The sequence below is a fragment of the Sciurus carolinensis genome, chromosome 13, assembly GCF_902686445.1.
Source record: "Sciurus carolinensis chromosome 13, mSciCar1.2, whole genome shotgun sequence".
Classification (NCBI taxonomy): domain Eukaryota; kingdom Metazoa; phylum Chordata; class Mammalia; order Rodentia; family Sciuridae; genus Sciurus; species Sciurus carolinensis.
The window spans coordinates 25,395,347-25,419,161 of record NC_062225.1 but is presented as its reverse complement, the minus strand read 5'-3'; the positions used below and the strand labels follow the sequence as shown (position 1 = coordinate 25,419,161).

At 40.3% G+C, this 23,815-nt stretch overlaps 3 pseudogenes; all 3 read right to left on the bottom strand.

Moving 5' to 3' along the window:
• Positions 1 to 7,071: 7,071 nt before the first annotated feature.
• On the bottom strand, positions 7,072 to 23,332 carry LOC124962828 (STAM-binding protein-like; annotated as a pseudogene).
• LOC124963473 (centromere protein I-like) lies at positions 10,339 to 12,633 on the bottom strand (annotated as a pseudogene).
• LOC124963315 (probable mitochondrial glutathione transporter SLC25A39) lies at positions 16,571 to 17,656 on the bottom strand (annotated as a pseudogene).
• Positions 23,333 to 23,815: the final 483 nt, after the last annotated feature.

Sequence of the window (23,815 nt, the reverse complement as noted above, 5' to 3'; positions counted from 1 at the left end):
TGATGTTTAGTTAGAGAATTGAATTTAAAGTGTTGCAGTGTGTTTCTAATAATAACTCCATAGTATTGGTACCTAAGGTTAGAGTTTGTGAGGTATACAGAAGTTCTGGCCATCTGATTTTAGCTATTCCTGATTTGTGGATTCCTTTGTTCTGTTGTCTTTGATCTGTTTTCAAGATGGGGAGATGGGAAGAAGGACTTATTACCAGAAAGATGAATAAGTTAGTAGCAGAAAGACAGATGAATAAGTTAGTAGCAGAAAGCAAAGCAGAGGGAAGGGACATGCTGTGTCAGCAGGGACTGTGGTTTTCCAGAAGCCTTTATTCTGTGCATGGAGACAAGGCTAACATACAGTTTGGCTAACAAAGAATGTATCTCCTAGGTGGAAAGACTATCTCCCAGTTGGACCGGATGCCTGAGACTTGATTCTTTGCTTTCAAAGTCCCTTTCAAAAAGGTAAGCAAAAGTTAATTCAGTATTCTTGCAGAAGTCTAAATTCATGCTGTGGAAGACGGGTATTTTTTTCTTTTTCTTTTTTGAAATTGATATGGAATTTTAATAGACATATATATTTATATATCTATTTTTTAACACTACATGAAATATATAAAATAAAAATTGTTGGGGTTGGGAGTTTAAATCATTTGGTAGAGTACTTGCCTCAAAAGCATAAGGTCCTTGGTTCAATCCCAGTACCACCAAAAAAAAAAAAATTATTCACTACAAGATTTTAAATAACTTTCTTTAATGTGTACAGCATAAATATAGGTTCCTTTTTGGGGTAGAGGTTAAAAGCCCCACTATCTGGCTTCTAGGTGGGAACCTGCAGGCAAGGTGTGCTCTCAGGTTTCTGCCTGGACCACATAGCTAGCAGGAAGTTGGGTGGTTATATCCCGCAGAGGAACACCACAGACTGCAGAGGGATGGTGTTATCAAGCTGGGACTTTGTGTGGTGGGAAGTTTCCTTGCTTGGAGATGTTCTTTTGGGATGCAGCTGCTCATAAGCATGCTACAGGTGGCCTTTGTAGAGTGGACATTGTCTCTGCCATCTTCACTCATCTGACTGATTTTTACACATGTGCAAGCAATGGAACCCTTATTTGTGGCTGTCTCTGGGACTTAGGAGTCACAACTCAGGCATCCATATGATCCACAGTATCACACAGCCAGGGCTGGGTGTGGGGAAGTAGAGCATTGATATTCAGGCAGCTTGACTTCATTGCTTCTGTACTTGGCCACTCTATTGGACCACCTTCCTTGAAATGGAAAATATCTAAAAACAAACAAAAATGACCCAACACCTGACATTGTTGGCTCAAACTCTGCCAGATGCCTAGCACACCACAATGAAATTGTGATGCCAAACATTCATTTTTTTTAATGTATAAGTAGTTTTATTTACACATAAACCTTTTTTAAATTATTTTTTTAGTCATAGATGGATACAATGTTTTCATTTTATTTACTTATTATTTATGTGTTTGGGAGTGTTGAAACCAGTGCCTCACTCATGCTAGTCAAGCGCTCTACCACTGAGCCACATACCCAGCCCTGCACATAGATATTAAGAATTAATCTTGTTTTAAATCATGCTGTTTGTTGGGATTGGTGAACTTTTTGTGTTTGTATTGATCATGGTAACCTCTAGTCAGAGTACATTTATTGAGACCACAGGGGTATCATAGTACTAGAAGGGACCCGACTGCATCCACTGTATTGTGACAGCTTGGATTTGTGTACTTCAAAAATTTCAAGGTAAATTTACTTCTTAGCTCTCAGAGCCATGCCATGGAAAGCTTATTCTATCCAGGGATATGATTTATGAAATTACAGTGATTTCGGTTGCATCTGATAAATTCCCACCTGCTGCCCAAGATGCACAGCTTTTGCAACTTGCTACTCAGTGCCAGATCTGCCTGGTGGCTTGTGTGCTTATGCCTGTGACCTTTTGTGCCATTGCTTCATACAACATTGTATTTAGAAGCATGGCCAACTGTAGCCAGGCTGGAAAATGGAGAAAGTCCTTCAGTCTCTCTCCTTTGAATCTGTCTCACACATATGTTATTCAACTAAATAATTACTTCCCAAAATAATATTAAGAAAAAGCTTCCCTGTTTTTTATGGTGTCTTGGTGACCATCTTTTCCTGCCCTCCTCCAGGAACCAGCCTACCTCTGCTGAGGTTGGTGTTGTAGATTTTATTTTCCCTGCTCTGCACCAAAGAAGGCAGTACCTAACTAAATCTATAGAACTGAGGATTCTCCATGAGGTTCTATGCGGTAAATTCTCACTGCTATCTGCTTAGAAGTCTGTATGCTCTAGTTAACTACCAGCCAATAGTACTGTAACTTTGTATTGAAAATTGATCCCACCCATATTTTTTTAAATTTGTGCTACTATTTTTAATAGAGGCCATGAATATATGAACAAATTATTTGAACACTGGTTTTCAACCCTGTCACACTCCATTTTCCTTTTGTAGCAAATGCTTCTTAATGTATCCTTTGCTCCCCATAAATATTTGTAGATGAATATAATTTACTTCAAACCATAATTTCAAAGAACTCATTATAATGCCTTAACTATGAATAATACACTAAATTTATAATTAAGTCATAAATATTTCAGTATCTAAATTAATGAACATTAGCACACTAGAAGATATAAGGAAAGAGGTGTTTATACTATGAATGCAAGATATACAAATATAGATTGTAACCTAGGTTGTGTTTCCAAAACAGTGAACAATTCAATAGATTTCCAAACAAAACGAAATACGGTCTTCACTTTGTTGATCAGGTGATTATTGTCCTGAGACATTCAATGGACATTATAATTGTCCAAAAATACTTTATTTGTGAATCAGAGTTAGGATCCAAAACTTAGGTAAAGAGCAGGTTTTTTTAAGCAACTATATTAACGTCGACTAGTATGTTCACGAGTCATTTAGTATGTGGAACTCAAGTAATACATACATTTATATATTCAGTGAGCCTTTAGAGTAAGCCAAACTTGCTCCAGAAGAACCCTTTTTCCACTGGATCTTTTTAAGCAAATTCGAGAACAAAATGAAGAGCTTGGATTGATTATTGATTTAATGAATACTCAGCACTATTAGGTGTCAGATGTAAATTGAACCTTTAACTGAAGGAAACTTTTTTTTTTCTTCTTACAACCAAGGATTGAACTTGAACTGAAGTGCACTCAACCACTGAGCCACATCCCCAGTCATATTATGTATTGTTTTTTAGTGGACAGGGTCTCACTGATTTGCTTGGTGCCTTTCTGTTGGTGAAGTTGACTTTGAACTTGCCATACTCCTGTCTCAGCCTCCCAAGCTGCTGGGATTGCAGTTGCGCACCATTCTCCATTATGATGTTAAAATTATTCATAGTAATTCAGTAACGATTTCATAATTTTCATCTTATGCTCATGTGAAGCCTGGCCTTCTTCCTTGGGTAATAATAATTTTAAAAGGAAACCAAATGGTTTCCTGAATTACATGCATTTAATTGCTGTCTCATAATGAGATTGTAGACATGAACAGTTTGGTCACCATTGCTATTGTTTATACCCAGTCTTTTTTATCATCTTCAACAAAAACTCAATAACCTATAAAAAGTAATTCCCTTTTCTTCCTCCAGCCCCTGGTAACCACTAATCTACTTTTTATCTCTCTAACTTTTCTTATTCTTGACTCCTCATAGAAACGGACTAATAATCTTTGTCCTTCTGTGTCTAGCCCATTTCACTAATTATGTTGTTAAGATTCATCCATTTTGGGGCATGTTTCAGAATCTTATTCCTTTTCATGGCTAAATATTTCATTGTGTGCATGTGCCATCTTTTTTTTATCCTTCATCTATTCATAGGCAGTGGGTGTTTCTTGGGCTATAGTGAATATTGCTGCTGAAAACATTGGTGTACAGATGTTTCTCTTTTGGTGTTTTGCTGTTGGGGATTGAACCCACAGGAACTTTACCATTCGGCCTTATCCACAGCCCTTTTTAATTTTTATTTTGAGACAAGGTGTCACTGAGTTGCTTAGGGTCTTACTAAAGGTAGCCTCAAGCATGTGATACTCCTGTCTCAGCCTCCGGAGTCACTGGGAGTACATCGTGTGCCACCCTGCTGGACTGCTGTATAAATATTTGTTTGAATCCTTGCTTTCATTTTTTCTACATGTCTGACTATGTGTAGAATTACTGGGTCACATGGTCTTTGACCTACTGAGAAACTGCTGTACTTTTGCAGTGTCATCTTCATGTTTTTAAGCTGTTGTCCTAAATGTCACACAGATACAGAGAGACATAATACTTACAGGTGTTTATTAAACCCACTAATGTCTTCAGCTTTAATGTTTATCAACTGATGAATGTCTTGTTTCATCTGTACCCCTACCTGTGTCACCCCATTCTGTAGCATTTCAAAGCTAGGCTCAGATGTGATATAATTTTATTTCTACCACTTTGGTGAGTGTATTTTAAATGTATGGACTTTTATTTTTTATATCAGTTCTCAAATGGCATGTATCCCATCAGTGCTCAAACTTGCTATTGACTCCTAAATGCCATAAAATATTGTCACGTTGCAATTAGTTGTTAAGGCTCTTATGTCTTATTTAATCCACAGATTCCCTTTCATGTCTCTCTAACTGTGCCTCTCTAACTGTCCTCCAACTGTGCCTTGAAATTTATGTATTAATCAGGTAGTGTCTGTGGTATGTAGATTTTGACAACTGCATCCCCATGTGTTGTTAATATTTTTTCTAGTCCTTTACTGTCTGCAAACTGGTACTTGGATCTAGCTTGTTCATATTCAGACTTGTTGTCTCTGTCTTTTTTTTTTTTTGTGGCAAAACTGTTTCAGAAGTGACATTGTATTTCTTCTCCAAGGAAGTTTATCAATGAGTGGTTATCTCTTTCTATGATGTTATCAGTTCTTGATGATTGGTCCATCACTTCTTTTGAGACATCAAAAAATAGAAAGGTCAATAATTCTTTCTTCCTTTATTATCTGTGGATTTTTCTATAAAGACAAGTTTCCCCTTACCAACTGGAGGCCCAGTTGTGTAGGCATGATTCTTTCCTTTTGTTTAAATTTGCACAATGAGTTGAAATAGTAGGATTTTGTTTAATTACTTTACTTTTTATATCATTATGAACTCCATGCCCTTTTTTTTGTTACCGAGGTACAAGTTGAAGCCATGTCTTTGGGTGTTTGGAGCTCCTCAATTTGGTGCCTAAGACATTTCAAAACAAAATTTTGGAATCTTTCTTCACTATTTTTGCTATTTGTATAAAAATGTTCCTTGGTCATCTTGTTTGTTTTGAGCCCCAGCCCGAATCAATGTTCTTAGATTCCTTTTAGTGGGAATGATACTTAGAGACTACCATCTGAGTGCTAGAGATATGCATTGCTACCAGGCTGAAAATGTTCCTAGGCTTTTTCTGTGAAATTATGTTTGTGGGTGTTTATAATGTAAAAACTTGGGTTTATGCTGATACTTTCCAATTAACTCCTGAGCTATAGGCTTTTCACTTACCCTCTATCTGAGCAAAATTCCAGGTCAAGTATACTTAAGTAATCTATCTTAGGTGCTTTTTTCCTTTGCATTCAAACCTCTTGCCAAAGTATAGGCATAGCAGTTGACCCAATAAAAAACAAAAGTAACATTTCATTACCCAGCTACTGTATTAGGTACTTCCTGCAAATTACTTTTGTGCACGTGTTGCTGGGGATTGAATTCAGGGCCTTATGCATGCTAACCCTACTTCCTTTAATCCTTGCAGTATGCCTATAAATATGTTTTATTATTATCCTCCCTTTACTGATCAGAAAGATGAGGTCCAGGTAGGGAAGTAGCCTCAAAAACATAGAGTGAATCAGTGGTATAGCTCACATTCAAATCTGTTTCCATCTCACACTGCTTCCCATGTCTGTCCTTATTACAGAGATATGGAAAGACAAGTGACAAGGCAGATATTCCATGTGGGCCAGGCAGAACAATGCACCTCATCAGCTATGACTGTCCTCCTTGCCTGAAGTACAGCTCTAATTTCTTTTACACTAGATGTATATACAAAACAGGTGGATCCTTGCTGTGTGGATCAGATCCTTTCTGGCAACATGAAGAAATCTCCTCTTGTCCATGGTCAGTTAATATAAAGAAAAGGCAGATTCAGAGGCAAGCAAAGGTGTTCCTCAGCCTCTCTCTCTCACACACTGACACAGGACCAGGCATGCACTCTCACACACAGTACAACTAAGTTCATTTTAAGACAACTTCTATAGTATGCTGGTTTACAAGTCTCTTATCTATTGAGTAAGGACAGTTACAGAATGATTCATCAGTGCAACCACATTGGTTTTTCTGGGAGAATTCATAGTAAATAACAGTATTTGGAATGAAAAAGAGCTAACAATGACATCATGAGTTTGACTTTGAACTTCTGTTCGTCTGTGTGTGTGGTAGCAGGGATGGTACTCATGGCTTCACACGTGCATGGAAGTGCTTTTCCACTGAACTCCACCCACTTACCACAGATTTGAAATTCTTTAACACAACATTGAACTCTTGGAACTCCCTTTTCTTCAAGTCAAATACTCTAAATTTCTGGTGGACTTTTTAAAGTTTATTTTTATTTTAATTTTTTGATACTGGGAGTGGAACCCGGGGCACTTTACTATAGACCTACATACCCAGCCCTGTTTTTTTGTTTGTTTGTTTGTTTTGTGTTTGTTTTGTCTTTTTGAGATAGGGTCAGTCTCACTAAGTTGCTGAGGATCTGTCCTCCTGTCGTAGCCTCCCAAAGTTGCTAGGATTTCAGGCATGGGTCACTGCACCTGGCTTCTCTTAGAAAAGCAACAAAACTTTTGCTTATATATCTTTTAAAACAAGCATCATAGGTTTACCAGAATATGGGGCTTTCAAGAAGCATTTTAGAAAGAAGCCAGTTAATGCTACAATCTCTATATTTTCTAAAGAACCAGTCTCAAGTATAAAGACCTTTTGCTCTGAGACTTTCTTTGCTCCGTCCTCCCTATAACACCTAGAACCAAGTCCTGTGTACTCACTCCTGAAACTTGGGGGAGCAGACACTATTGACTGTGGTAGCATCATCTGGTAGGAACAGTGAGTGTGTAGGTCAACACTGGAGAGAAAGGAGATCTGTGTGGGATGAGTCTGAGAAGAGAAAGGAGCCAGAGAATTCTTGGTGAGCAGGGACAGTCATGTGTGGTGCACGAAGAAAGATATGGTGATGTTAGAATGTCTCAACGCTGATCCCAAAATTCTTTTCAAGTAAAAGCTGTTTACCACCATGAGGGTTACACTTGAAGTTCACACAAAGGAAGGATATTTCTTTCCAGCATTGTAAACAATAAATGCAATACAAGTATGGGAAGAAACCCATAATTTCTTTGGTGTTGTTATTAAAAGATTTCGTGTGCAACATGGTGACTACATAGTTCACTTTCTTTTTTCTTCCTCTTATTTTTGAGGTACTGTATTTTTTATTTGACTTAAAACATTTTCATTGATATATAATTATACATATTTATAGTGTACAGTGTGCTATTTCAATACATATATATGTATGATGTAAAACAGGATCATTGGCATATTACATGTCAAATATATATAATTTTTTTCTTTTAGACAGTATTCAATTTTGTGGGATTTTTTCTTTTTTAATGAGAATATCTGTGCACTTTTTATTGTAGATGGCCCTTTATTTTATTTATTTCTATGCAGTACAGAGAATTGAACCCACTGCCTCACACTTGTGCTTCACAAGTGCTCTATCACTGAGCCTTAGTCCCAGAAGTTAGGATCCATTTTGAAATGTACAGTTCATTGTTGTCAAACAGAGTTACCCTAAAGTGCTATCAAACATTAGTATTTTCCCCCCAACTGCACCTTTACACCTATAAATTATCCTCTCTTCAAACTCAGTTCCCCAACACACCTGGCCTCTACTAATCACTATTCTACTCTCTTATGAGATCAAATATTTGAGCTTCTTCTCATTTATGAGAACAAATGGAAATATTCCCACCTTTCTGAAACCCTCTTGTTACCTGGCTTCCAGCATAGCAATCTCCTCATTTTAGTACATTTCCAGTACATTTGTAAGTTTCTCAGTCTTTTGTTATTCCTGTTCTTTGTAATGTTGGAAGAACCCAGGGCTCGGTCCTCTTCCATTTTCTCTTTTTCAGATCCATAAAGTGATTTCATCCAATGCCATGGTTATTCCCTGATAACTCCCAGATTAAATTTCAAGCCCTAAATTATACCCTGAAATCCAGTTGTCTATTCAGCATCTCCAACCCAACGTGGACAAAATAGAAGTTGATTTCATGCTTTTCCAAACCCTTTTCCTCCAGTATGCCTCATCTCTATCTCAGAATTCACCTAGTTCAGGTAAACAAAGGTCTAGGACTCATCCTTGACTCCTCTCTTTCTTCCTCCTAATATCCAAGTGATCAGTAAATCCTAACTTCTCCAACTTCAAAATAGAGACTGAATCCAACATCTAAACACTTATCTATCATCTGGCCTAAGACTCTTTCCTGGAATACTGTAAGAATCTAAGTATTCTTTGCTTTGGCCCTCAATCCTTTTTAGTCTAACCTTCACACTGTATCTTTGTATTTCATACAGGTAAGCCAAATTATGCCATCTTTTCTCAGTCTCCCTAATGGTCCATACCAGGCTAAATAGACCTTTCATAAAGTAGTCTCTGCCTTTTGTCCCTAGTTCTTCCCACTGTTTACTCTTCATCATGTGGTAACCTCACCAGCCTCTGCTGTCCCTTAAATATGCCACATAGGTAAACATTATAGGGCCTTTTTACTTGCCTTTTCCCCTGTGCAGAATGCTCTTTCCTAGTCAAATGGCTCGTATGCTTATGAGGTTCTCTGCTTATATCACCTCTTCAGACAGACCTTCCCTAACCACCTTATAAATAATAGCAACCACCTCCCCATTCTATCCCTAATGCCTGCTTTTTCTTCCTAGCACCTGACATTATATATTGCTTACAAGGTTATTATCCTAATTCTTCATTGGAACATAAATTCCTAAAGGTTCTTTGTATGGGATGCAGCTATATAACCAGCACACCAAAGAATACCTGCCCCACAGTAAGGAACTCAATACATATTAATTCACTCTATGAATACATGATTAAGATTTCTACTGTTCGATTATTATTTTTGTTTTAATGAACAGAAAAAAACCTGAGAATGTACATATAATATAAAGCTGCTCCCCTGCCCTTTGACTGCACTCATCTCGCTGCCTCCCAACTTCTTGTCAATCTGTGAACATCCTACCTAGCTATTGGTTCATCAGTCAGCTTGCAAGTATCCTTGTCCATTATTGGTCCCCTGTTAGCCCAGTGGAATTCAACTGCTTAAGGATAACTCCCCCGCCATCTTTTTTCTTACTATCTCTCTCCTACTCACTTTTCTTTCTCTCTCCTCCTTGTTTTTCACATTCTCTGTTGAGCATGCCCTTTCTCTTTTCCTCTCATTTTCTCTCTTACCCTGCAGGGAGACACTCTGTTTGCTTAATAAACCCTCTTACGTGAGTTCCCGTGTCCGGAGTGGTTTCTGGGTTCTTACAGTACCCTTCAATGCAAGGATGAATTCAATTTCATTCCTCTAAAATGATATGAATTAAATTAAGAGTAGCAGGGAGAAAAAAATTCATATTTTTTATCATTATTTTTTAGTTGTTGATGGACATTATTCATTTATTTATTTGCCCTAGCATAAAATTGATCTCAGTGCCTTACACATGCTAGGCAAGCTCTCTACGACTAAGCTATAACCCCAGCCCTCCAAAATTTATATTTTCAACATCTTAGTTCAGTTAATAAGAAATTCATAAAAAGCTTAAGAATTCCTTCTCAATGTGAATTTGCATTTGGTTTACATAGACCTGAACATTTAAAAATTATGTATATACATACACATATACACACAAATAAAATAGTTTAATGAAACCGTATCAGTATTAACAGAAATGTCTTGATTCCCCCCCATCCTTCTCCTTCCTTCTCTCAACAAATTCTTACCAATGACAGCCCAGGAGACCATCAGCTACTCAGGGCCCTTAGACTCATATGTCTTGTATCCTATGAAGTTGGCACTTCTGCTCTTGTTCACATAAGAAAAAATGTCAATATCCACAGAGGTTTCACCGAGACAGCAGAGTATGCAAAAGTATGTCTGTGGATTAACTAGCATTATATATTACCTGCTCTTGTTGTCAGTGCAGCTCATGGTTTATAAGAATGTGAAAACTCCTAGCACAAAGCAGATGTGTCTCTTCAGGTATAATTTGGTGGAGGGCACAGCAGGATGAAGAGGTCCTTTTTCACCAGTAAGCTAAAAATTTAAATGATAAAAGATAGTTGGCCACACCAAGGCCCTCCTGAGCCACCAACAGGAGGCCCTTCTGAATACTCCTTGAATGCAGTCTGCTACTGAAATGAATACAGAAACAAAAGTTGAGCTACTTGGCCTCTCTACCCTTGAGGAAGGAACTTAGTCTGATGTGTTCACTTTGTATGTCAACATTCATTTAATATTTATTGTGGTGGTTTTGCTCTCTGATAAAGGGCCAGCTCTGACCATGGGACAGAAGAATGATGAATATTACTTCCTATGAAATGTTTCACACCTTGTAACAACCTCTGAGAATAAATACTCCAAATACCAGTTCCATTTCTTCCCCCGAGTAGAGCTCGGTTTATTTTCCGTCCTTCTGGGCTTTCCTGCAGGCAAAAGGAAGAGTATAGCTAAATAGAGAAGGGTAGTAGACTAAACTTAGCCTGTTTTTGTACTCCACTACTCCACCTCTTTCTCAGATTTGGAGGTCAATCTATGTTCCTTTCTCAAAGGGTTTGTATGTCCACAGGCAAACAACCGGTTGTCAGTTAGTGACAAATTTATTGATGTGTCTTGCTGCTGAAATTGAACTCTGATTTTGCCTTTTTACCAAGTCTCTTTTCTTGCCAGCATGAAATTTTTACATTACCTTTGCATACTATATCAGAGCTGGTTCTGTTTACTGGTATCCAGACAGAAGAGTGCAGAAGGGAACATCCTAGGAACAAATAATAGCCTTAGTGAAAGGTTATAATTTACATATGTGTCACATCCTACTCATACATGTTGCTCCCTGTCAAGCAACAAGGTCTGATGTATCTCCTCAGGGCCCGCCTGAGGAGAATACGGGGCCGAGCACGATGATGAGTGTCGGCGGCAATGGAAACCCACCAGAGCCGGGAGGTCTGTCAGTGCTCGAAGCACAGCAGGAACTCGTTTATTGAGGGAGTTACACAGCTTTTATGTAGGGTGGGGGCTAGGTGGGAACCAATCAGCTTAAAGGTCAGCAAGGCATGGGAAATTCACGAGGGAGAGAGTCCCATAGGACTAAATGGCAAGCACGAGCTGATCACGTTCACAGAACTGCTGCTAACCAATCCCAGACGGTAGGGGGTGGAGATGAGCAGGCCAATCAGGGAGTTGCTGTGTAAGAACACATTTTTCAGTTTCCGGGGGAGAGTGGCAGTACAAAGAAGTCCGGGTAAACTGTTGGTGGATCAGGCAGTGCCACGTATGAGGAAGAGGTTGTCACGAGGGTGCAGCAGCCATTAGGGTGCATCCCCTACAATACAAATCCAACCTGAACTTCAAGAAGATAGTACTGTTACTCTCCAATCACAGTGCAGTAGTACACAACCATCCTTCATAGTGAATCAGTTTAGATACAGAGTTCATGGATCCACCCAAACTTGTCTCCAGAGGACTGCTTGCCAGAGGTTTCCTGCCAGTGTCCACAGAAAGCCCCAGCAGCCAATTTTGTAGCACCTCTTTCAGACTCTGAAGAATACTCCACATGAAAGACGTGGTTGATGTAAAGAAGAGCTGTGCTAGATGGTCAGAAAGAATAGGCTTCACCTCTGAGAAATGACAAAAGAAATCCAGCTCACAAGCTGAAGGAATTGTGACCAACAACAGAGGCCATCCAGGAGAGGAAGGCGCTCATACTGGAATGCTTCACAGGAGTAAAACCCCTTGTGTAGGAAGCACTGTGCCCTGATGATAGTGTCCAGGAAGTTGGTAAAGTCTTATCGATGTTCACTATTATTCCTGTTTTACCCAATACAGTCTTCTTGTAATGTCTGACTGAACTAGTAACAGAGCCTCAGTGACATTGACTCATCTCTGTCACAGTTAATATAGTAACGTAGCAGAGAGTTGTTCAACACTGAATCCATCTGAGAAGGCAACTCCAAGCAATGGATGTTTTATAAGAGTGGAGGGAAGTTTTGAAGCTGTTTCAGTGGAAGTGATCTACTGTGACTGAGACAGAAAGACTCATCTTTTTTTTTTCTACGCTACCAGAATGTAGTAGAGGTATAACTGAGTGAGAATTCCATTTTCTGTTTAGTGGATGGACTTTAGCTGGACTTAACACTACTGCCAGAGGTTCTGGAAAAGTTTGCCGATTTCTTAGTACAAGCACTCAAGTATACTAGGAACTGTATCCAAAGGAGAGGAAAACAATAAATAACCTATGTACAATCTGTTGAAAAGAAGAAACAAGCAGTGTTCATAACAAACAGAGATGAGACAAACCCTCAGAGAGCTGAGATTTGCTTACATGAATCCCGCCTAGTTTGATGAGACCCTGCTGATCCTGTATGAGGAAAAGTTCTTTTTCTGTGTTGCAATAATCATACCAGTACTTTGCTTGGAGATGAGAATGTGGATAATGGTAAATTCATTTCTCATCTGCAAAGAAGAAAACAGATTGTCACAATTCTTGTGCACTCCTGCAACCTCACTGTGGAAAGTCAAACATCTACACAAGCAACGTTACTTCCCACCACAACATGAGTCTCTTCTGTGTTCCCTGAATCCCTCGCCTCAGTAGTTCACGACCTTGTCTACTAATGTGCATTACTGGGTTCTCTTCATAACCAGAGATGCTGTGACCATCCCCTAACCTTCCTCTGATGCCCAGCTTGGGTAAACACCACATCCCTGTTTCATTGTACTCGTGGTTCCTGAAAATCTCCAAGTGGAGTAGCATTTCTCTTCCTTTGCTCATGTCTAAAGCAGTTTTCCTCTCACTGTTAAGTCCTTCATTAAACTCTGGCTACATCTGTTCCACTTCATTCATGGATTCATTCAGCAGTTAGTAATGGGTTCTCTAAGTGACTGCATTCAGTGCTCTTTCCGTCCTCAAAATTCCTAGTGCTTATATCATACATAGACTCAGAACGCTATGTATCTTTATTGCATACTTCCCATCTCCAACTTGATTGGACACTTTTTGTGAACATAAACTATTTGTCTTACAAATATTTTATATTTCTAGGCCCTACCACAGAGTAGGTGCTCAGAACATGGTGGTATAGGTAATGGCTAGCTCTTCCTACTATGTTTAGTTTCTAACTATAATAATAATCAGTTCAATTCAAGGGAATCTGAAAAGCAACCAAATACAGAGTCTAAAGATCTAAAGGGACTATACTCTACAGTCCATGTTTGCATCTGTGGAGCATTTCATGCAAAGAGAAACTGACCCTGAATATCTTCTCTGAGAGTCATGGGAGGTCAAGAAACAGAAAGTCTCACTTCAGGAACCAGTTTGAGTTTTTTGTTCTCTTTCTTTCTTTCTTTCTTTCTTTCTTTCTTTTTTCTCTTCTTTTCTTTTTTACCAGTATCCCAAAGAAATTCTACTCCCTGAGCAGTGTTGGCACTGGCTAACTGAAGAAACTGAGGACAGAGTCTCCTGGTCACCACCTCATGGTGCAGTCTATGAATTGTAGGAACTGTAATGGTGAAGGGAAAAGCCTGAGACCATGAGGCTGAATCATTCCAAGCAGAGCTCACAGCTTCTAGCATTGGGAGAGCAATGCTAAGTCACTGGAATCCCCCCAACTTCAGACACTGAATGAGCATCTCATTCTAATGACATCAAAAAACTGTCATAAAATCTCTTCTCCAGCCTGTGGCCACAGCTGATTTGGAGGTGTTATGGTCAATTTTATGTGTCAGCTTGACTGCATTAAGGAATATATACGTAGTAAAGAGTTATTTCTGGGTGTAACTTTCAGATGTTTTCTGAAGGAAACTGATGTGTGGTTCTCCAGACTGAGTGGGGAAGATCTGCTGTCAATATGGGTGGCAGCATGCAAACAGCGGGAGCCCAGACAGAATCACAACAAAGGCACTCTTATATTTCTGTCTTTGGAAATCAGGACTGGGTTTCTAGACTTTGGACTCTAAGACTTGCACCAGTGGCTCCTGGATTCTAAGGTCTTTGGACTGAAACTGAGAATTGTGCCATGAGCTGCCCTGGTTCTGAAGATTTTGGATGTGAACTGAACCATATGACCAGCATTCCAGGGTGTTCATCTAGCAAAAATATTTTGTGGAACTTTTCAGCCTCCATATAAGCCAATTCCCCTAAGAACTGTGGGGCCATGTGGTCTCTACCTAGGTTTCAAAGTATGTTTCAGACAGTCTGAGGGTCTGTTCAGAGACGTGTCATAGGAGCAGAGCCACCAAAGAGAGGCCCCTTTGGGGCAGTGCCTTGGCATTAGAGGAGTGGGGCAGTGCTTCAAGACCCAGAACCAGAGAGCCATCAGCCCATGATTCCATTCTGAACAATTTGGGCATAAGACCCCAACTCATGAGAGCTCTGGGTGAACTGAGTTCAGCAGAAAATTTAGAAATGGGCTGTATGATGTCTTGGGGCGGGGGGGTGGGGTCCAACATATGTCCTAGTGTGCCCAGAATGCAGGACATGGAATCAAAAGAGATTGTTCTCCAACATTAAGACTTAATGTTGTTTTCCCATTCTTGGTTTGCATGGTGCCCAAACTGACCTTGAACTTGGGAATCCTCCCACCTCAGCCTGCCTTGTAGTGGCATCATAGGCATGGAATACCAAGCCTGCTCCAATCACTCGGTTCTTCATTTATTTCTCCCTTTTGGAATGGGACTGCATGTCCTACACTGGTTCCATCATTATATTTTGGAAGCATGTAACTTATTCATTTCCAGTTCCCAGCTGGAGAAGGATGAATTGTGTCTTGGGTCTCATCTGTATGTGATTTATAGGAAACTTTGAAGTTTGAGTTCATGTTCTTGATACTTCAAGAAAAGAGTAGGATTTACTTATTCAACATCAGACAAGGGTAAACTACTCCTTTCCAAAACATTTCTAAGATACTTAGAAATTCTCTGCCACAGTCTAAATAGGATGATTAAAAAATAACCTCCCCTTTCAACTGTTCATCTCTGTTTGAACTCATAAGAATGTTAGAGTATGACTTTCATGGAGGCATAAAATAATGTAGTCTTCATAATGGAAAATGACTTAGGTAGTCATTTCCTTCTGAGTTGAGTCTTGAGAAGAAGGATGGACCCAGTTCCTGAACACCAAGGAGAAACCCTCTGAGAAAGCCAGCAAGCTAAGCTTAGGAAGCAAATTCACAGTCATATTTTAATAAAAAAAAAAAGGTAAAAAGTACATTATTTTCTGGACGTTCTACAGCAAGGTCTGAACTGCCAGAGAGGTGACAAAGTCAGACCATGAGATGCACCATGAATCAGCAGTCTGATGATGACATCTACAGATGAGGAATTAATGTTTGGCACAGTCCTTTCCTTTTAATTCAGTAAATTTGCCTATTAAATGTATAGCAAGTAGACACTGTGCTCAGGCTACAGGGAACACAAATGTGAATCAGACTCGAACAAGACTCAGGTCCTCACTTTCAGGAAGTGAAAATAAAGTTATTGACAATTAACTACACAATGTGTAAATGATCTAACTTGTATTGTAGATCAAAAGAGCTCTGCGAGTTTTACACAGAACTGAATCAATCTGATTGAAGGGAGAGGAAGTGGAAAGGCTTCCAGAAAAGCAGGGAAGGCAGAAACAGAATCTATGTAGAAGGCAAAAGTTAACAAACCTCATTGGATAAGGCAGTGGAGGGAATGTTCTGGGAACTTGACAGATCAATTTCCCTGAACTAAGAATATGTAGGAAGGAACAGTAGTGGGAGATAAGGCTGCCTGGTAAATGGGGATGGGTGTCAAAATCTCAGACCTCACAGCCCAGCCTCCTTCCCTTCTTACTTGTAAATGGATTTCCATCAAAGCTGACATTTTTTTTTAATTTTTTGAGCATGAACAGGACAGGGAGACTAAGCTGAGCCCAGGGGTTCTTGGCTCCTGGGGGCCCAGCTACAGACAAACACAAAGGGAACACAAGAGGCAGGCAATTATCAGATTTGGTCTTGAACTTGGGGGGTGGGAAAGAGATGATCTTAGAAAGGGGGAGCAACAGGAAGCAAGCTGGGTCTAAGGAAGGCCTGGATGACCCAGGGTTGAGGGACAGCCCTACCTGGGGCTCTTGGTTGGAGAAAAGGGCAAAGGTGGCCCCTTCCCTGAGTGCTGAGGAAAAGGCACCTGACTCCGTCTCCTCCTGCCCCCCATCCACAGAAGAGCTAAGAGTCCATTTCCTGGCTCCATTTAATGGCCCAGAGGCTTTTCCTGGTTGAGCCTCTGGAAGAAACTTTTGCCAGACTCGTAAGGTGCTGATCATGGTAGCACAGGAGGGGGCAGCCTTGACGATCCTCTGTTGAAAACCTGCAAAGGGTCCCTTGGTACCTGATTCAGCCCGTATTCTCCAAAGCACCACCCAGGTGGAGTGAACTGGTGGGGGCTTCACTCCCACAGCCTCTACTGCTTCCCTTGCAACCTGGCGCTGCATCTTCACCACATCACAGGGTAGAGTCAAGATGGCAGCCACCGTCCCTGAGATGCCGCCAGCTGCGAAGCTAATGCCCACAGACGTCTGGTCCTTTGGTCTGGGCCTATTCAGTCATCTCTTCACCAGCTCATAGTTGAACCAGTACAGAGCTGAGAAGGGTACATCTGAAAGAACTGTGGGGCCCCAGCCTGGTCACAGTGAGTGCCAGCCACCCTGAGCCACTGCAGCCCGGACACAAGTGCTTAGCTCACGGTATGATACATCCTGACCCTCCAGCTTTGTCCGCACAAGTTCCAGGGGACCGATCACTGTCGCAGTGCCCAAGTGAGCCAGTGCACCAGCAACCATGGGTGCGTAGAGGTCAGAAGTCAGGACTTGCCCACAGAGGAAGACCTTGAGGTGGTCATAGGGAGTGAAGAAGATGTTGGTAGCTGGCACAGTCATCACCAGGGTGGCTGGGAGGCCACTCCACAGAGTGCTGGTGCCCTCATGTGTCACAATCTTCACAAAAGTATTCAGAGTGCCAGTGAAGTGGGTAGGATCATGAAACCATGTGGTACAGTGAGTACCATTTGGACATAGGTACAGGGGCTCCAGGACAACATTGCAGTATGGGAGGCACTTCCCTGTGGATTGGAGAGAGGAGTGCGATCTGCTGTAGGAGAGGCTCCAGAGTCTGGAGGGAGGCATCAGCTCACTGCCTACTGAGGGGCACTGAGACTGCAAGCGGACCTTCTCCACATCCAGTGGTGTCGTGAAGAGGGAGGTGACCAAAGCCACAGCCCCCAAGGCCATCATTTGTTGGAGAGGGCTGGGCTAATTCCCCCAAGGTCCTGGTCAGCCATCTTGTTCCAATCCTGGCTCTAAACTGGTGCTCCTATGTAGTGGCCAGGGGCCCAGTGGGCCCATAGCAGCTCTGCAGCCAGTGCAGGGTGCCCACGCACTCACCCGCTTCACACAAGGAGAGCTGGGAAACTCCAAAGCCAACTTTAAGTGACTACTTGAAAGTCAATTCCTGCCTTCCACAAATTCCTCTAATGATCAAGATATACTCATCGCTTAACCCCATTCCTGTTTTCTTGATTGCCATCATTGGTGACAGGAGGTAAGACTGCCGGTAGTTTTGATGGTTGAACTTGAGTTATCACATGAGGTTCACCTTGACCAAGTGCCTTAAGAATCAGGATTGCTTTCAGGGCAAGCAGTACCCTGTTTTTTCTTTTTCTTTTTTAAAATTCAGTCATTGAATTGCACCATGGATTCTGTACATTTTAGGCTTATTTTTACAAAAAGTCAATGGTGGTCTTTTATTCACTGAACATTTTCAATCTCTGGATGACCTTAAAAGCTGAGGGTTTGACCTTCAGGGATACTACCAGCTTTTCAGGAAACTGACCTGGCTTCAGGTAAATTGTATGTTTTAAATAAAGGCCTCAAACAAGGTAGCCAGTGTGACAGGACACACTATGGCAGTCCTTATCCAAGGGATTCTGTTATCAAAGGCTGGTAAGTGGGATCACAGGCACTCCAAGGCTGAGTCCCCCAGAATGATACTGTGGAGGCAAAAATGGGAGGAGAACAGCAAACAGACTCACTACTTTCAGAGCTGCTCAGTGCTCCAGGTTGCAAGGACCTGTCCACCACTGTTGGCCTAGCTGGCCTTGCTGTTGTGTTACCGTTTGAAGGCTGTGTGGATGACACATGTGAGGTGGGGAACACGTCAAAGGAGTATTTTTCCAAGACAGGCATCAGTGGCCTCCTAGGCCAGGGTCCACCTTTTCAAATTCCTGTACAATTTTCAGTCACACTTTTTCTAGTTCCTGGTTCTGGATCATTTCCTTAAAGGCATGGAACTCTTCCTGTTCCAGCTATTGCTCCTTCTCATGTGCTGTCCTCTGTCTTTGCTGTTGTAGCTCTTGCTGGATAGTTATGTTCCCAGCAAATCCCTCCACTTCCTTCTTCTGCAAAGGGAGAGAAACATTTAGGCCAACACTTCACACCTCGGAAGAAAGGCTTCCCAGGGAAAGAGATTTTCAAAACATTCTTGTGTGCTAGTTTGATTTTCCAACACATGATCCATGCTTCCCTTGCTACCAATATACTGATGAGATGCAGTCCCCACACCTATCTACCCAGCCACTATATACCTATTTTCAAACACAGTTAAAGTCCCAGTACTTTCAGCTTTATGTATAACCAAATGTGAATGAATTTATTAACACATTACATAACAGGATCTAGTCATTGGTTTAGTAATACTATAACATGATTGTGAAGTAGAGATAAATGTAGACGGTATTTTGATTTATCAGAAGAATTTTAAATGACATGAAAATATCTTGATTTCTATTGCCGACAAAGTTAGAAATATTTTGAATATGGATTGTATTTAAGCCTATATTCAACATGGAAAAAACTGCTAAATGTCAGTTGGTGGATAGTAATTGTAAGAACCATTTTCCTCATTCAATTTCATGGTCCCCTGTATTCTATCCATGAATCCCTCAGAGTTTCCTGGACCCTGGGCTATGAATCTCTTCACTAGAAGGTCTCAGCTGTTCTCATGGCTTCAGAACCATTTTCATTTTGAGGTTACTCTTATTTATATTTTCAGCCCGGATCTCTCCTCTGAGTTCATTCAGACTGGTACATTCAACCTTCTATTGATATTTCTACTTGAACATCTCATATGCATCCCAAGTTTAACAAGTCAAATGTTAAAAAAAAAAATTTAGGGGCACTTCCACTGAATTACATCTCCATTTTATTTATAAATTCTTTTTTATTGATAAATACTATTTATATATTTCAGACACAGGGTCTCAGTAAGTTTTCCTGACTGGCTTTGAACTTACAATCCTGCTGCATCAGCCTCCTGAGTAGCTAGGATTACAAGTGACTGAGCTCCTCAACCCCTTTTGACACATACTGGGGAAATGGACTACCATGTTGCTCAAGGCAAAAATCCGAGATCAACCATGATAGCATCTTTTTTTCCAGACTATAAGTAAATCCCCTGGACTCTACCTCCATTCAGCAAATCCATCTGTCTCTCCCCGTGCTGCCATGTTTTACTACTCCAAACCACTAGCCTTCTGCTGAGTTGCTGAAAGTGTTTCCAGCTGGTTTTCCTGCCTTCTCTGAGCAACTCTCTACCATTTACCACGTAACAGCCAATAGTCATATTTTAAAAATACAAGTTTAGGTCATACCCTCGATATTCTCCAGGTTTTTTCCCAAGTATATGTACTCTTTAATGCATTCCTTCATTTGCATTAAACAATATAATATTTATCAATTTCTATACAGTTTTGGGTAGAACACAAAGACATTATTGAACAAGAGACTAAGTTAATACAATATGTGCTGCTTCTCAGGAAGAGGCCAGGTGGCAAACATATTGGAGAACCAGGACACAAGCCACCACGGATCACAGAATTTCACAATATAATCCACTGTTGTAAAAGCCACAAAATGAGCCATGGATGAAGACCCCAAATAAAAGTGTCCAGAGAGCAAGATTTGGACATGATCTGCCTTCCACTGTGGGGACAGATGAGAGAGCCACAGCCAAGTGCCACTGTGGCAAAAACTGGTGGTGGCTTCTGATCACCTGTCCTCATTTTTAGACAGCATTTAGGAGAATGGCAAGTGCAAACTTCAAGAATCAGCCAAAAGCCTTATTCAGGAATGGAGTCATAGTTCTAATGGACCTACTTTCCTGGTGCAAAAGAAGCCACTGAAAAAAGATAGGGATTAGGTTTATATAAGTTTTTTTGAGGGGTGCTCTAGTGAGCATAACAATTTTCTTGGAAACTCAGGAATTTCACCTTTTTGGACGAGGGATCTGTGGGCAGCTTCTGGAGAGGATTTACTTGGAAGGAGATTAACTAATGCCTCCTAGACACTCTTACTTTAGGAGTGATAAAAAAAACACCTCCCTGTCTGCAGCTAGTGCCTGGAAACATTTGCCTTGGGAGATGCAGGCTTTCAGTGCTTGCAATGCAATGCTACAACAGCCTATCTAGAACATTGCTAAGGATTGGGGGTGCTCTGAAAGCAGAAAAGGGATGTATACTGAAGAGAAATTGTTCACACTGGTAAAATGTTTGCTGTGAACCTATTGGGAATATTAAAATGACAGAATTTGAAAGTAAGTACTTGGACAGAAAAAGATTGGGATGAACGTTCAAATATAGGCCAATGTCTCAAATGCATTGGAGTCTTTTAAGCTTGTACATTATTATTAGATACAAATGATGTTCTTTTTCACTTGTAATTGGAATTATCTGGTGAAGTTGTCCCTTCAGAAGAAGGCTACAGTAAAACCATAACATTACATTGTTAATATATTATGAAAGATATGTATGGAAAAATGTACACCCTGAACATTCTGAAAAGAATCATTAAAATAAATTTACAAACCTCTCAGCACTAATTATTGTCCAACTCTAAGTGGATTCATTCCTTAGGACAATATTAATGGGTTATTAGTATCACCACTTTTCCCTTTTCCTTCACCTAATTCCTTAGAATTTATCTTTCCTTTATATCAAATCATCTGTACTATCTATCATGCAAATAAACACTATTATCCAGAGAAATAAGACCTGTCCTTACTCTCTCCCTCAGCCATACTGATCCATTCCCTCACCCTCCACACACTTCTTCCAAAGGGAAGGAGAACACCTTGAGTCCTTTTGAGGTGACTTTCTTACCACTGAGGTGGAAGGAATTTAATTAGGTTATCACATATGGTGATGAGACATACTGAGCACTCCCCTTCTCTCACTGCTGCTAAAAACACCAGGAAAGGGGGTCAGAGGTCACAACCAGTCAGTCTATTGCTACAATAGCACTTGAGTGAGGCTCTGTCATCTGTTCCAATGGTGGAAAGCAGATCATCTCCAAATCTGGCTCTCTAGATACTTTTGTTTGGGGTCTTCCTCACTGGCTCATTTTCTGGCTTTTACAACAGTGGATTATATTGTGAAATTCTGTGATCCCTGGTGGCTTGTGTCCTGGATCTCCAATCTGTTTGCCATCTGACCTCTTCCTGAGAAACAGCACAATTTATATTAACTTATGTCTCTTTTTCAATAAAGATAATATCTTTGTGTTCTGCCCAAAACTGTATAGAAATTGATGAATATTATATTATTTAATGCAAATGGAGGAATGTAATAAAGAGTATACTTGAAAAAAGTATTAAAATTTTCAAAAAATAAATGAATAAAAATTACCATGAAAAAAAAAAGGAAAAAACGTTAACATTGAGATTAATCTGTGGTTTGGAGCATCACCTATAGCTACTTCAAACACTGGTCTCTCGTGTCAGCAGGAAAAGTGACAAGTTTGCAAAATAGTTTCTTATGCATCTTCGGAGAGATCTTTAATATGTGGATTTGTTAAAAGTGATAGTTAATTGTATAAACTAGGAATAAGTTTAATTTTAGTCAAATTTTGTTTCTTTGTTTCCAATGAGTTAGTTATGAGTTATATAAATTATTTTCTAATAATTCAAAACTTTTTTTGGTAAAAACTTACAATCTCAAGGTTGAGAATTGCAAACAGTTAAATGACGTAAGAAAATTTAGGGTTATTTGGTACACTTCAGGTGAGGGATTTTATCATTTTATATTTCATTTACACATTTATTTTATAAATTAGCTTATAAGCACATGCTGTAATTTTTTGTATTTCGGATTTTTAAAAATAAATAATTTTATGTTCTTTTTGGTATACATGATCATAGAATGTATTTTGACATATTATGTACATGGAGTACAACATTTCTTCCCTGTGGTTGTACATGGTTTGAAGTTAAACTGGTGATGTATTCATATAAAAAATGTGGGATATCAGTGCAATATAATCATAGAATCTAAAAAACGGATGAAGGACTCAACACTTTACAACATGGATAATCCTTGAAAACAGTCTTCTAATTCAAAGAAGTCATAAAAGGCCATATATTGTATGATTCCTTTCATATGAAATGTCCAGAAAAGACAAAACCAAAGATTAATGGTTGCTTGGGGGCAGGGCGAGGAAGGAATGGGAGTGACCTCTCACACATAGAAGGGTTTCTTTTTGGGATTATGAAAATGTTATGAATTAGATGGTGGCGATGGTTGCACAACCTCAAGAAATTACTAAATGCCACTGAACTGCACACTTTTCAATAATGAATTCTATGTTATGTGATTTATATCTACAGCAAAAATTTCTCAAATGTACATTAATAATCTTTGCATAGTTAAAATCTGCTGCCTGCGCTAAGATCCATTCCTTTCCTATTCTCACCCACTGTCGGTCACCCTCTCCCAGGGCAGCTGTGCACGAGGACTCTGGCCTCTGGCCTAGGGAAGAGCCTGCACAGCTTTGGGCTTCTGGGTCCTGCAGCTGTTGGCCGGCTATCCCCTGCGCACGCGCACTGCTCGCATAGGGTGGAGATGGACGCCAAGAAATGTTACTTCTCGTGAGCGTCGGTTGATGGCAGTGGTCTCTGATGGTGGCATGTGCAGGAATCAATGAACAAGGACTGACAGGTCCCTCAGTTTAGTTATTAATCCTTGCTTGGAAGTGTGATCTCAGCTACCGGTAATGTCTGGATGCTGTGCTCTGAAAGCCAGGCTGGCTGCCAGACGGCACTTGTGATCACGGAGGACTTGTGGCCATAGGCCTCAGATTGATGCCTTCTTTTTGTGCAAAATTTGTGATCATACAGCAGTAGATCTTTAGTAAAGTGGCACAGCGATACTGGCCTTGTGTGTTTGAAGGTTAATTGAAGTAGTGCATCTCTGCTGCCCTGGTGCACAGGTGTTAGTAAATGATGATTTATTCCAGGCCGTGTTCAGGGTGGGCCTCATACTGCTGCAGTTCACTTGCCTAGGTCCCACATTGTCAGATGCACTCAGGATAACTATGAACCCTTGCCACAACCCTGGTAGATACGCCATGTTTGTATTTACCACCCCAGTCATGATCTTAGGTGACCCAAA